Genomic DNA, 13,226 nt, shown 5'->3' with positions numbered 1-13,226 from the left:
AAATGGCTATCAAGAACGAATTAACCCTTTATCCATTTTTTCTTTTTAAATACCCCCTCCCTGGGGAAAGAAGAATAGTAAAAAAGATATGGAGTGCACTAGAAAAAATTTTCATTATTTCCTTCCTCTATCCATATTCATGCAGAATTGCTCATGAACTAATACCCAACTCTTTCCATTTATTAATTGAATTCCTATAACAAGTAACAAGTGTTTTATTCCAAGATTAAGTTATTACTGAACAAAGAAAAATTTTCATTATATTATAAAGGATGAGATCAATTCGGAAGCGCTTTTTCTTATTCTAGCAGACGGAATTCCTTTGGTCTAATTTAGGACTTTCAAATCTATTTTATTTTATCTAATTCTATCTACGCCCCCGGGGCTAGGAACAAAACAGTCCTTTCCTTTTTCTGATCATAGAGAAGCCGTATGAAGCTAAGGTTTCATGTACGGTTTTGAAATAGCGGTGGGAACTGTGATGTTATCACCGACTATGATTATCTAACAGTTCAAGTACAGTTGATATAGTTGAAGCACAGTCAAAATACGGTTTTTTTGGATGGAATATTTGGCGTCAGCCTATAGGTTTTCTGGTTTTTTTAATTTCTTCTTTGGCAGAATGTGAAAGATTACCCTTTGATTTACCAGAAGCGGAGGAAGAATTAGTAGCAGGTTACCAAACTGAATATTCCGGTATCAAATATGGTTTATTTTATCTTGTTTCTTACCTAAATTTATTAGTTTCTTCTTTATTTGTAACAGTTCTCTACTTGGGCGGGTGGAATTTATCTATTCCCTATATATCCTTTTTTGATTTTTTCCAAATGAATAAAGCAGTTGGAATTTTGGAAATGACAATGGGTATATTTATTACATTAACTAAAGCTTATTTATTTCTCTTCATTTCTATCACAATAAGATGGACTTTACCGAGGATGAGAATGGATCAGTTATTAAATCTTGGATGGAAATTTCTTTTACCTATTTCCCTGGGCAATCTCTTATTAACAACCTCTTCTCAACTTGTTTCACTATAAATAAGATAATACAATAATAGTAAGAATATTTTCAACACAAAAGCTCTCTCAAACAAGAGAAAGAAACATATCTTTTTCATAGATATTTAGAATGAATATGTTCCCTATGGTAACTGGGTTCATGAGTTATGGTCAACAAACAATACGTGCTACAAGGTACATAGGTCAAAGTTTCATAACTACCTTATCCCACACAAATCGTTTACCTATAACGATTCACTACCCTTATGAAAAATCAATTACACCAGAGCGTTTCCGAGGGCGAATCCACTTTGAATTTGATAAATGTATTGCTTGTGAAGTATGTGTTCGCGTATGTCCGATAGATTTACCCGTTGTGGATTGGAGATTTGAAAAGGATATTAAAAGAAAACAATTGCTTAATTATAGTATTGATTTCGGAGTTTGTATATTTTGTGGCAATTGTGTTGAGTACTGTCCAACAAGCTGTTTATCAATGACTGAAGAATATGAACTTTCTACCTATGATCGTCATGAATTGAATTACAATCAAATTGCTTTAAGTCGGTTACCAATCTCCATAATGGGAGATTACACAATTCAAACAATTAGGAATTCGTCTGAAAGTAAAATAAACAAAGAAAAATCTTCGAATTCAAGAACGATTACTGATTACTAAACTTTGATTTTGTCTTTCTGTTATAAAAATCTAATAATTCTTTATTAAACTTTAAAATTAAACTATAAAGAAAAACGAAAAACTACTGCTTATTGGAAATTATTTCTTATTTTAAATCAGACTAGATTTTCGTGATATAATATAATTTATAACTATAAGTTTATACACAAAAAAATACCCTAATCCTTTTTTCCTTCCTTGAATCCTTTAGTTTTAGTCAGTTCATGAAAAATTTTATACTATTAATTTCTTTTTATCCATAATGGATTTACCTGGACCAATACATGAGATTCTTATGCTATTTGGGGGATTTGTTCTTCTACTAGGGGGTCTAGGAGTAGTATTACTTACCAACCCCATTTATTCTGCCTTTTCGCTGGGATTAGTTCTTGTTTGTATATCCTTATTCTATTTTTTATTAAATTCCTACTTTGTAGCTGTCGCACAACTTCTTATTTATGTGGGAGCCATAAATGTCTTGATCATATTCGCTGTAATGTTCGTAAATGGCTCAGAATGGTCTAAAGATAAGAATTATTGGACTATTGGAGATGGGTTCACTTCACTCGTTTGTATAACTATTGTTTTTTCACTAATGACTACTATCCCAGATACGTCGTGGTATGGAATTCTTTGGACTACAAGATCAAACCAAATAGTAGAACAGGGTCTCATAAATAATGTTCAACAAATTGGAATTCATTTAGCAACCGATTTTTATCTTCCGTTTGAACTCATTTCCATAATTCTTCTAGTTTCTTTAATAGGTGCAATTACTATGGCTCGGCAATAAGAAAACTTAGAAAAAGTACAAATTATAAGAATTGCAAATCTAAAATAAATAACTAAAGAATCACAATTTTGATTTAGTAAAATCCATCTACTGCCAACAAATACCTCCTTTTTTTTTTTTTTTTTTTTCTTTTGTTGTGTAATTGTTCTATTGTAATTAATTGAATCGGTTCAATTCTTGCCCTCATATTGAAATGAATCGAGATTGATAAGGAGTTAGTTAATGATGTTTGAGCATGTACTTTTTTTGAGTGTCTATTTATTTTCGATTGGTATCTATGGATTGATCACAAGCCGAAACATGGTTAGAGCTCTAATATGTCTTGAACTTATACTGAATTCAATTAATCTAAATCTCGTAACATTTTCTGATCTATTTGATAGTCGCCAATTAAAAGGAGATATTTTCGCAATTTTTGTTATAGCCCTTGCAGCTGCTGAAGCCGCTATTGGACTATCCATTCTTTCTTCCATCCATCGTAATAGGAAATCCACTCGTATCAATCAATCTAATTTATTGAATAATTAGACTTTTGAATAATTAGACATAGAATCCTCTAAACAAAGGCGCACATATTAAAATAAATAGAAATCAATACTATTTTCTTAGTATTATTTGAGAATATCCATTTTTTTTAGTAGATTATTGCATAGTATTCTTTTTCACTTAAATGAATTTTTGTATTTGTAATTCATTGATATTGCAATTTGAATATTGCAATAATTTATATTGAAAAGACGATAGCCAATTTATTGGCTAATTCGAATTCGTCTGTACAATTCGTAAAATTCTTTCTTATTTCTTATTTATTGTTGAAATCCAAAATTAAAGTCTCTTGGCTCTCTTCACGCTTTCTCACAAACAGATTAAAAAATAGATTTTTTTTTTTGAAGTTTGGATAAACCATTGCTTCGTCTGGTGTCTACAATACATATGACTCATTATAGTACTAATTTCATTTTTACCAGATCGAAAAATTTTATGTTGAAAAGAAAAATTTATAGATCCAATGTCACATTCCGTAAAAATTTACGATACATGTATAGGATGCACTCAATGTGTACGAGCTTGTCCAACAGATGTATTAGAAATGATACCCTGGGATGGATGTAAAGCCAAGCAAATTGCTTCCGCGCCGAGAACCGAAGATTGTGTGGGTTGTAAGAGATGTGAATCTGCCTGCCCGACAGATTTTTTAAGTGTCCGCGTTTATTTAGGGCCTGAAACAACACGTAGCATGGCTCTATCTTATTGATACGTTACAAAAAACTTCACTCGAATCGTCTGATTCCTCTTTACCGAAGAAGCCTGTGCTCGAAATAATCGAGCACGGGCTTTTCTGGTCAAAACGTATCTTGTCTTTATCACTTTATCATGAGTTATTTTCCTTGGTTAACAATACTTGTTGTTTTGCCGATATTTGCAGGTTCATTAATTTTCTTTTTACCTCATAAGGGAAACAAAGTCGTTAGGTGGTATACTATATCTATTTGTTTATTAGAATTCCTTCTAATGACTTATGCGTTCTGTTATCATTTCCAACTGGAGGATCCCTTAATCCAATTAAAGGAGGATTATAAATGGATAGATGTCTTCGATTTCCACTGGAGATTGGGAATCGATGGACTTTCATTAGGATCTATTTTATTGACAGGATTTATCACTACTTTAGCTACTTTAGCAGCTTGGCCAATTACACGGAATTCGCGATTATTCTATTTCCTGATGCTCGCAATGTATAGTGGTCAAATAGGATTATTTTCTTCGCGAGACCTTTTACTTTTTTTTATCATGTGGGAGTTAGAATTAATTCCTGTTTACTTACTTTTATCCATGTGGGGGGGGAAGAGGCGTCTATATTCAGCTACAAAGTTTATTTTGTATACTGCAGGCGGTTCCATTTTTTTCTTAATCGGAGTTCTGGGTATGGGCTTATATGGTTCCAACGAACCAGGATTAGATTTGGAAAGATTAATTAATCAATCATACCCTGCAACCTTGGAAATACTTTTATATTTTGGCTTCCTTATTGCTTATGCTGTCAAATTGCCGATTATACCCCTACATACGTGGTTACCAGATACCCATGGGGAAGCACATTATAGTACATGTATGCTTTTAGCGGGAATATTATTAAAGATGGGAGCATATGGATTGATTCGGATCAACATGGAATTGTTACCTCATGCTCATTATCTATTTTCGCCCTGGTTAGTAATAATAGGAGCGATCCAAATAATCTATGCAGCTTCAACTTCTCTTGGTCAACGAAATTTCAAAAAAAGAATAGCTTATTCCTCTGTATCTCACATGGGTTTCATAATTATAGGAATTGGTTCCATAACCAACATTGGACTCAATGGAGCTATTTTACAAATATTATCCCATGGATTTATTGGTGCTACACTTTTTTTCTTGGCAGGAACCGCTTCTGATAGAATGCGTCTTGTTTATCTCGAAGAACTGGGGGGAATATCTATCCCAATGCCTAAAATTTTTACCATGTTTAGTAGCTTTTCAATGGCTTCTCTTGCCTTACCAGGAATGAGTGGTTTTGTCGCAGAATTAGTAGTATTTTTTGGACTAATTACTAGTCCAAAATTTCTGTTAATGCCAAAAACACTAATTACTTTTGTAATGGCAATTGGAATGATATTAACTCCTATTTATTTATTATCTATGTTACGCCAGATGTTCTATGGATACAAGCTATTTAATGTTCCAAACGCAAATTTTGTGGATTCTGGACCACGAGAACTCTTTATTTTAATCTGTATCTTTTTACCAGTAATAGGAATTGGTATTTATCCAGATTTTGTTCTCTCCCTATCCGTTGACAGGGTAGAGGCTCTCTTATCCAATTATTATCCTAAATAGGTTTGCTTTTTTTTACTCGTCTGCTCTATTAATGCAGAAATAAGTAAAAAAGTATATAATGCAGAAATAAGTAAAAAAGTATAATTAGATCTATCTCGAATTTTTGAGAACCCTTTGATAAGGCGTTCAAGGGGTTCTCAAATAAAACATAAAAGTAAAAACCTTCATTTCATGAAGGTTTTATTTTATGTAATCATTTAGGTGTTAATGTAAACGAACCATAACTATGTAAGCCTATTCCTAATAGATTTATACCAAAATAACAAATCCAAATTATAAGAAATCCTATCAAAGCTATAAGTGCAGAATTCGTACCCTTCCAATTTGGATTTGTTCTACTATGTAAATAAATTGCGAATATGGTCCAAGTAATAAATGCCCAAGTTTCCTTAGGATCCCAATTCCAATAGGATCCCCAGGCCTCATTAGCCCATACTGCTCCACAAAGAATACCTACGGTTAAAAGGGTAAATCCTAGGCTAATGACACGATAACTCCAAGAATCCAAACGCTCCGTTAATTGATATTTGTAATAATTTGGAAATGAAGGGACAGAGGTTCTTTTTAAAGCACTTCTTTTTGCATAAAAATATTTAATATCACTAAAGAAAAATGTTTTATTTAAAACATTTTTTTTCTTTTTAGAAAAGAAATGGAAATTATTTCGAAATCTAATGATTAGAATAGCGGCAGATAATAAGGATCCGCACAAAAGAGTTGCATAGCTTAATAACATCATACTGACATGCATCATTAACCACTGAGATTGTAGAGCAGGTACTAGTATCGTGGATTGATGCATTTCAGTTAAAAGACCCGATGTGGCAAAGCCTTGCGTTAAAATAGTACTTGGCGTAGTTATTGTGCTTAAATCATTTTTAGAGTTCTGTATTTTAGGAATGGTATGAAGAATATACAGGGCCCATGAAAGGAAGATCAATGACTCATATAAATTACTTAATGGAAAATGTCCCGAGGAAGCCCAACGAGAAACTAAGAATCCTGTTATAGAGAAAAAAGTAACTATCATTCCTTTTTCTGACGAATCGCGTAATCCTCCAAGTTCACGAACTAATAAGGTTATAAAATGAATCGTAATCACAATTGAAATCGTTGAGAAAGAGATATGAGTTAGTATATGTTCTAAAGTTGCAAATAGCATAAGGGGAAGGTCCCATTACAAAATTGTAAATTTCGAATTGATTTCTAATCTATTGTATTCTTTTTCAAGAATGCCGCCACTCGGATTCGAACCGAGATGCTTGAGCACTGCTTCCTAAGAGCAGCGTGTCTACCAATTTCACCATGGCGGCTAACTTCAAATAATAGGTAACTTAAAAGAATAATAGCTATTATCTTGGGAATCGTCGATATTGGGAAAGTCCATAAAATTTAGGAACATTAGAGTTTTCATTAAAATAGACTTCGTTTGGTAGTATCGTTTCCATTTTTTTTTTTTACAATAAACTCTTGCTTTGCCCAATAGAAACACAAACACTGCTTGAAAGAGTTGGAACTTCTTTTTTCTAACTTGCAATTATAGAACTAATTTTTTCTAATTAATTTCCCCTTTACATTTTGAAAATTCTTTCAATACAATGAAAAAAATCCAAAAGGGTTTCTATTTAATGATGAAATTAAAATAAAATGGATAAATAGAAAAGGCTTTTTGGATTTTTTAAAAATTTCTAGAATGAAAGTCTTTATGCTCTTATTAATAAGATTTACTAACCTTATGATTTTGGAGAAGATAGGTGGAAGTTGTAAGTCCTATTGTAAGAATACTCCACTTTTCATAATTTTCCTAATAGAATATGAGGATTCTATTAGGAAAATTATGAAAAGTTCATTGATAGGAAAAGAATACTTAGCACACAGTATACCAAACAAAACTTTTTTTTTCTTGTATATATAAGATAAGAGGGGTTTTTTGTTCTAAGAATATTGTACCGAGTAATTCGACACATAAAAGTACATTCAAAGAAGAATCCAAATTATTAAATAATTGGAATTCTTTTTTGATAAGTCAATTCATATTATTCCAAAATCTTATTATTTGTTTGTTGCCCAGAAAAACCCTTTGGTTTTGGATGCTCATTACCGCTCGAAAATGATCTTGATTTTACTAAAGAATAAGATTGTACTATGGAAAAATAAGTCTTTTTCTTCCAAATATTTTTACGAATACGCTTTTTTGACATTGAAGTACGTTTTTTTGGAACTGCCATTCAAAAAGGAAATTACTTTTTTCTAGTTGTATGTGAAAGACATCTATTGCTGCAAATCAATCCTTCTTTCTTCTTTTTATTAGTATTTATACTTAGATACTGAAAGATACTTAAATTTTGAATTATTTTTTACTTCATTTTGTCTAATGCGGATAAGACAACAAGAATTTTTTAACATTTTTTCTTTATATATTTTATACTTTTTTTTTAATAATATAGAATATATAGAAGGGTTTCTCATTTAAATCTATTTATATCTATTTATATATCAAGTATACTCCATATATAGATATATGGTATGGAAGCCTATCCCCCATATAAGATAAGACGGGGGGATAAAAAGAAGGGAAAATGAAAATAGTTAATTAAGTTCAGAATGGTATTCCATAAAGGAAAGGAATTCCAATCAAAACAAAAAATACTGAGTCTCTTAAACAAGACATTCTAAAACTTAGGTAATTTATAGTCATTAGAATTTTAGTTCTATATGAAGTAAGGACTATTCGATAATTTCTTATAAACATAGGTTTTCATTGGAATTCACTCAATCAGTTAATTATGGAACAAGAGAGCTGTTTCATCTTTGTTTTAAAGAAATATAAAAATGAATTATGAATAGAAAGTAAAATGATTCCACTTTTTTTTTTTTATTTTTATAAATATCTTTATTTAGTTAATAAAATAACTTCGTTACCTAGTTATTTTATTAACTTTTTTAATTTAACCAACTAAACCCATTCTTAATTTTTAATTATTTCAATGAGATAAATTTTGGAAAAATTAAGAATTTCAGTATTTTTTCTTATTCTTTTTATTTATTCTTTCAGAAAGAGATAAGAATTGGTTTGGTGAATCGGAAACAATTTTATAGAAAAATTGAAGTAAAAATTGAAGTAAAAATTGCAATTTCTTTTCTTATGGAACATACATATCAATATGCATGGGTAATCCCTCTTCTCCCACTTCCAGTTATTATGTCAATGGGATTTGGCCTTATTCTTATTCCGACAGCAACAAAAAATCTTCGTCGCATATGGGCTTTTCCTAGTGTTTTACTCTTAAGTATAGCTATGGTATTCTCAGTTCAACTGTCTATTCAACAAATAAATGGAAGTTCGATCTATCAATATCTATGGTCTTGGACCGTCAATAATGATTTTTCTTTAGAATTTGGATACTTGATTGACCCACTTACTTCTATTATGTTAATACTAATTACTACTGTAGGAATCCTGGTTCTTATTTATAGTGATGGTTATATGTCTCACGATGAAGGATATTTGAGATTTTTTGTTTATATAAGTTTTTTCAATACTTCCATGTTGGGATTGGTTACTAGCTCCAATTTGATACAAATTTATTTTTTTTGGGAACTCGTGGGAATGTGTTCTTATTTATTGATAGGCTTTTGGTTTACACGACCAATCGCAGCGAGTGCTTGTCAAAAAGCTTTTGTAACTAATCGTGTAGGGGATTTTGGTCTATTATTAGGAATTTTAGGTTTTTTTTGGATAACAGGTAGTTTAGAGTTTAGGGATTTGTTCAAAATAGCTAATAACTGGATTCCTAATAATGGAATTAACTCTTTACTTACTACTTTGTGTGCTTTTTTATTATTCCTTGGTGCAGTTGCGAAATCCGCACAATTCCCTCTTCACGTATGGTTACCCGATGCTATGGAAGGGCCCACTCCTATTTCGGCTCTTATACACGCAGCAACTATGGTTGCTGCGGGAATTTTTCTTCTAGCTCGACTTCTTCCTCTTTTCATATCTTTACCTTTGATAATGAGTTTTATTTCTTTAGTAGGTACAATAACACTATTCTTAGGAGCTACTTTAGCTCTTGCTCAGAGAGATATTAAAAGAAGCTTAGCCTATTCTACAATGTCTCAATTGGGTTATATGATGTTAGCTCTAGGTATAGGTTCTTATCAAGCTGCTTTATTCCATTTGATCACTCATGCTTATTCAAAAGCTTTATTGTTCTTGGGATCCGGATCCGTTATTCATTCAATGGAACCTCTTGTTGGATATTCACCAGATAAAAGTCAAAATATGGTTCTTATGGGCGGTTTAAGAAAATACATTCCAATCACAAGAACTACTTTTTTATGGGGTACACTTTCTCTTTGTGGTATTCCACCTCTTGCTTGCTTCTGGTCCAAAGATGAAATCCTTAGTAATAGTTGGTTGTATTCGCCCTTTTTTGGAATAATAGCCTCCTTTACTGCAGGATTAACTGCCTTTTATATGTTTCGGATATATTTACTTACATTTGATGGGTATTTGCGTGTTCATTTTCAAAATTACAGTAGCACTAAAGAGAGTTCCTTGTATTCAATATCCTTATGGGGAAAAAGGATACCCAAAGGAGTGAATAGGGATTTCGTTTTATCAACAACGAAGAGTGGAGTTTCTTTTTTTTCACAAAATATACCAAAAATTCAAGGTAATACAAGAAATAGGATAGGATCCTTTACTACGTCTTTTGGGGCTAAAAAAACTTTTGCCTATCCGCATGAAACGGGAAATACTATGTTATTTCCTCTTCTTATATTACTACTTTTCACTTTGTTCATTGGATTCATAGGAATCTCTTTTGATAATGGAGGAATTGGTAATGGAATAGCAGAGTTAACCATATTATCAAAGTGGTTAACTCCCTCAATAAACTTTACCCAGGAAAGTTCTAATTCTTTTGTAAATTCATATGAATTTATTACTAATGCAATTTCTTCTGTAAGTCTAGCTATCTTTGGTTTATTCATAGCATATATCTTCTATGGATCCGCTTATTCTTTTTTTCAGAATTTGGATTTAATAAACTCTTTTTACAAAGGAAATCCTAAAAAAGAATTTTTAGATCAAGTAAAAAAAAATATATACAGTTGGTCATATAATCGTGGTTATATAGATATTTTCTATACTAGGGTCTTTACCCTCGGTATAAGAGGGTTAACCGAACTCACGGAGTTTTTTGATAAGGGTGTTATTGATGGAATTACCAATGGAGTGGGTCTTGCTAGTTTTTGTATAGGAGAGGAAATTAAATATGTAGGGGGAGGTCGAATCTCGTCTTATTTATTCTTTTTTTTATGTTATGTATCTGTGTTTTTATTCTTTTTTCTTTCTTAAGTTAAGGAATTTACAACAAGTCTCTTGCAAAAATAACTATCCTATCCCCTTTCTACAATCTCTCTATATCCTTGTTACATAAGGTAAGTATTGTATAATAGTTCGGTTTTCCGCGATTTTTTCCATTCCTCTGTGTAAATACCCTAATATGGGTTCACAATCAATAACATCCTCACCATCGAGAGTAACGATCAGTCGAAGAACACCATGCATTGATGGGTGTTGAGGGCCCATATTGACTATCATGAGATCTTTTCTTGTAAGCGGTAGACTCATATCCTTTCTTCCTTAATTCATTATTCCATGAAAATGGATTATTCCATGAATTCCTCAAAGCGAGGCTCATCAAAATGAAAAATCTAAGACTACTATAAGACTACTAAAAAAATAATAAAACAAGAAAAAAATTTGAACGATTAAATTACTGCTCCCGAATATTCAACTGACCGATTAATTTCTTATAACGTACTCTATTTTTCTTTGCCAAATAAGCCAGCAAACGTCGACGTTTTCCCAAAAGTCTTCGTAGACCTCTTTCCGATGAAAAATCTTTTTTGTGTAATTCCAAATGTGAAGCAAGTCTCCGTATCTTATTGGTGAAACTGAATACTTGAAATTCAACAGAACCCCTGTTTTCTTCTTTTTCTTCTTTAACCATAAATCCAAAAATTTTTCTACCTCCTTTCTTTTTCATGTATTTTTCTGATCAGGAAAAATACAAAATTATGTCAGTTATTTTGAAGTTATTCTAATCTCGTACACACACAAATTTGCAATTATTCATCTACTACTGGAATTTGGATTTATTTTATCGATGCAAATTGGATTTGGATAGAAGGGTACATTCTTTCTAATATTTTAGATAGAAGAAATGTTTCTTCTATCTAAAATATTAGAAAGAATTTTGCTGATTTATTTATTGCTATATGCAATTTATGGAATTGATACACCATTTAATTGATATCATTTAGCAAAATGAAACACAGCATATGCATCCATCTTTTGGCTCGAGAATTTCACGGGATAGAGATATGGTATAAGAAATAGACTATTAAGTAACTCTAAATGAATTGTGGATACATCTGTATCCTTAACATACTGAAACGATTGTCATTATTCGTATCAAACCAATAGCGATTCATACAAGCTAAATCTTCTAATCAATGGTGGGCCAATAATGAATTTTTTTGCATATGTATTAAGACGCTTGGCCTGATTTCGAAATTGTCCAGAGTTTTATATGTTGTTTTCATTGCAAAATGATGGGTCTCCTTCCATAACTTTCCAATTACGAGTACGAGAATTGAAAGACATGAAAATTCTCAATTCTCTACGGCGTCTAGTAGATAGAAACAAGAAAATCAGAAGAATCTTTCTCTCTATTCACTATCATTCCGCGTCTTCGACTTCTATTAGTTTCTTTTCTTCTTTAATGCAATAGCTATAGTTTGATATAAGAATCCATTTCTCAAAGTAATGGAAACCATTCTCTTATAGGAAATGGTTCGAAAATCGCTATTCCACCTTTTAGGTATCGTGAAAAGTGATACCTGTGAAGATCGTGCATTTCAGTCAAATTCAGATCCGTTTTTCGAGTCCATGATATAATATAACCAAATTGGATAGATCTTCCACCTGTTTAGCTAAGAAAGAATAGATACAGAGGTGGATAATAGATCGATATGAAGATCATGAGCTGCCCCATAATGAAATCGCCAGTAGTCGCGAATATCTCCTTCTTCCCTAATCCAAGATTGGAGAAAGAAGATCTAAGAGGGACCTATGGAGAATGTAGTCAGAAATCCATAATAGAGTCCGACCACAACGACCGAATTAATTATCCTCATCGAGAAACTTAGACTACTAAATAGAAAAGATTTGAAAATCATGGCATGGGTCTCCTTTTTTTCTTTCTTTAGAGTTTTCTATATGCACAATTTCTCGATGTTTCGATGAGAATTTCTTGACTTTCCATATATAGAAAGAGATAGACTATAAATGACATCTCTTATGTCAATAAGACCAAAGGGATGGATATTAAATGATAGGAAGTGCTAGGAAGTGAAATAGAATGAAATAGAGCCACTTTGGGCTTCCCTATGAAATGAGGCATGGAACGGAGCCACTACGAAGAAATTATGGGAGTTACGAAAGAAGCTTCGGACTCATATTGTTCATGGGTTGAGAGCGGGAGTTGAACTCTAGGAGGTCGAATCCCCCCTTGTTCCTCAGTAGCTCAGTGGTAGAGCGGTCGGCTGTTAACTGACTGGTCGTAGGTTCGAATCCTACTTGGGGAGATTTTATTCATTCTTTAATGTAAGAATTTTAATGTAAGAATAAAGAATTGAATTAAAGGGCTTGCTTTGACCCTTAGGAGTAGGTAACCCGTTCGCTATCCTTGTTTCTATTTCTATTGCATTCTATCTCATCGTATCACATTCTGTTCTACGATTCCACTTCGACAAAAGGAAAGAGCATACCTAAGTTCAATAGCTTTACGTCCGCTATCCC

This window comes from Triticum urartu, unplaced genomic scaffold (genome assembly GCF_056163025.1).
Source record: "Triticum urartu cultivar PI428250 unplaced genomic scaffold, HENAU_Tu73 scaffold1500, whole genome shotgun sequence".
Lineage (NCBI taxonomy): Eukaryota > Viridiplantae > Streptophyta > Magnoliopsida > Poales > Poaceae > Triticum > Triticum urartu.
This window is presented reverse-complemented; position numbering follows the sequence as displayed.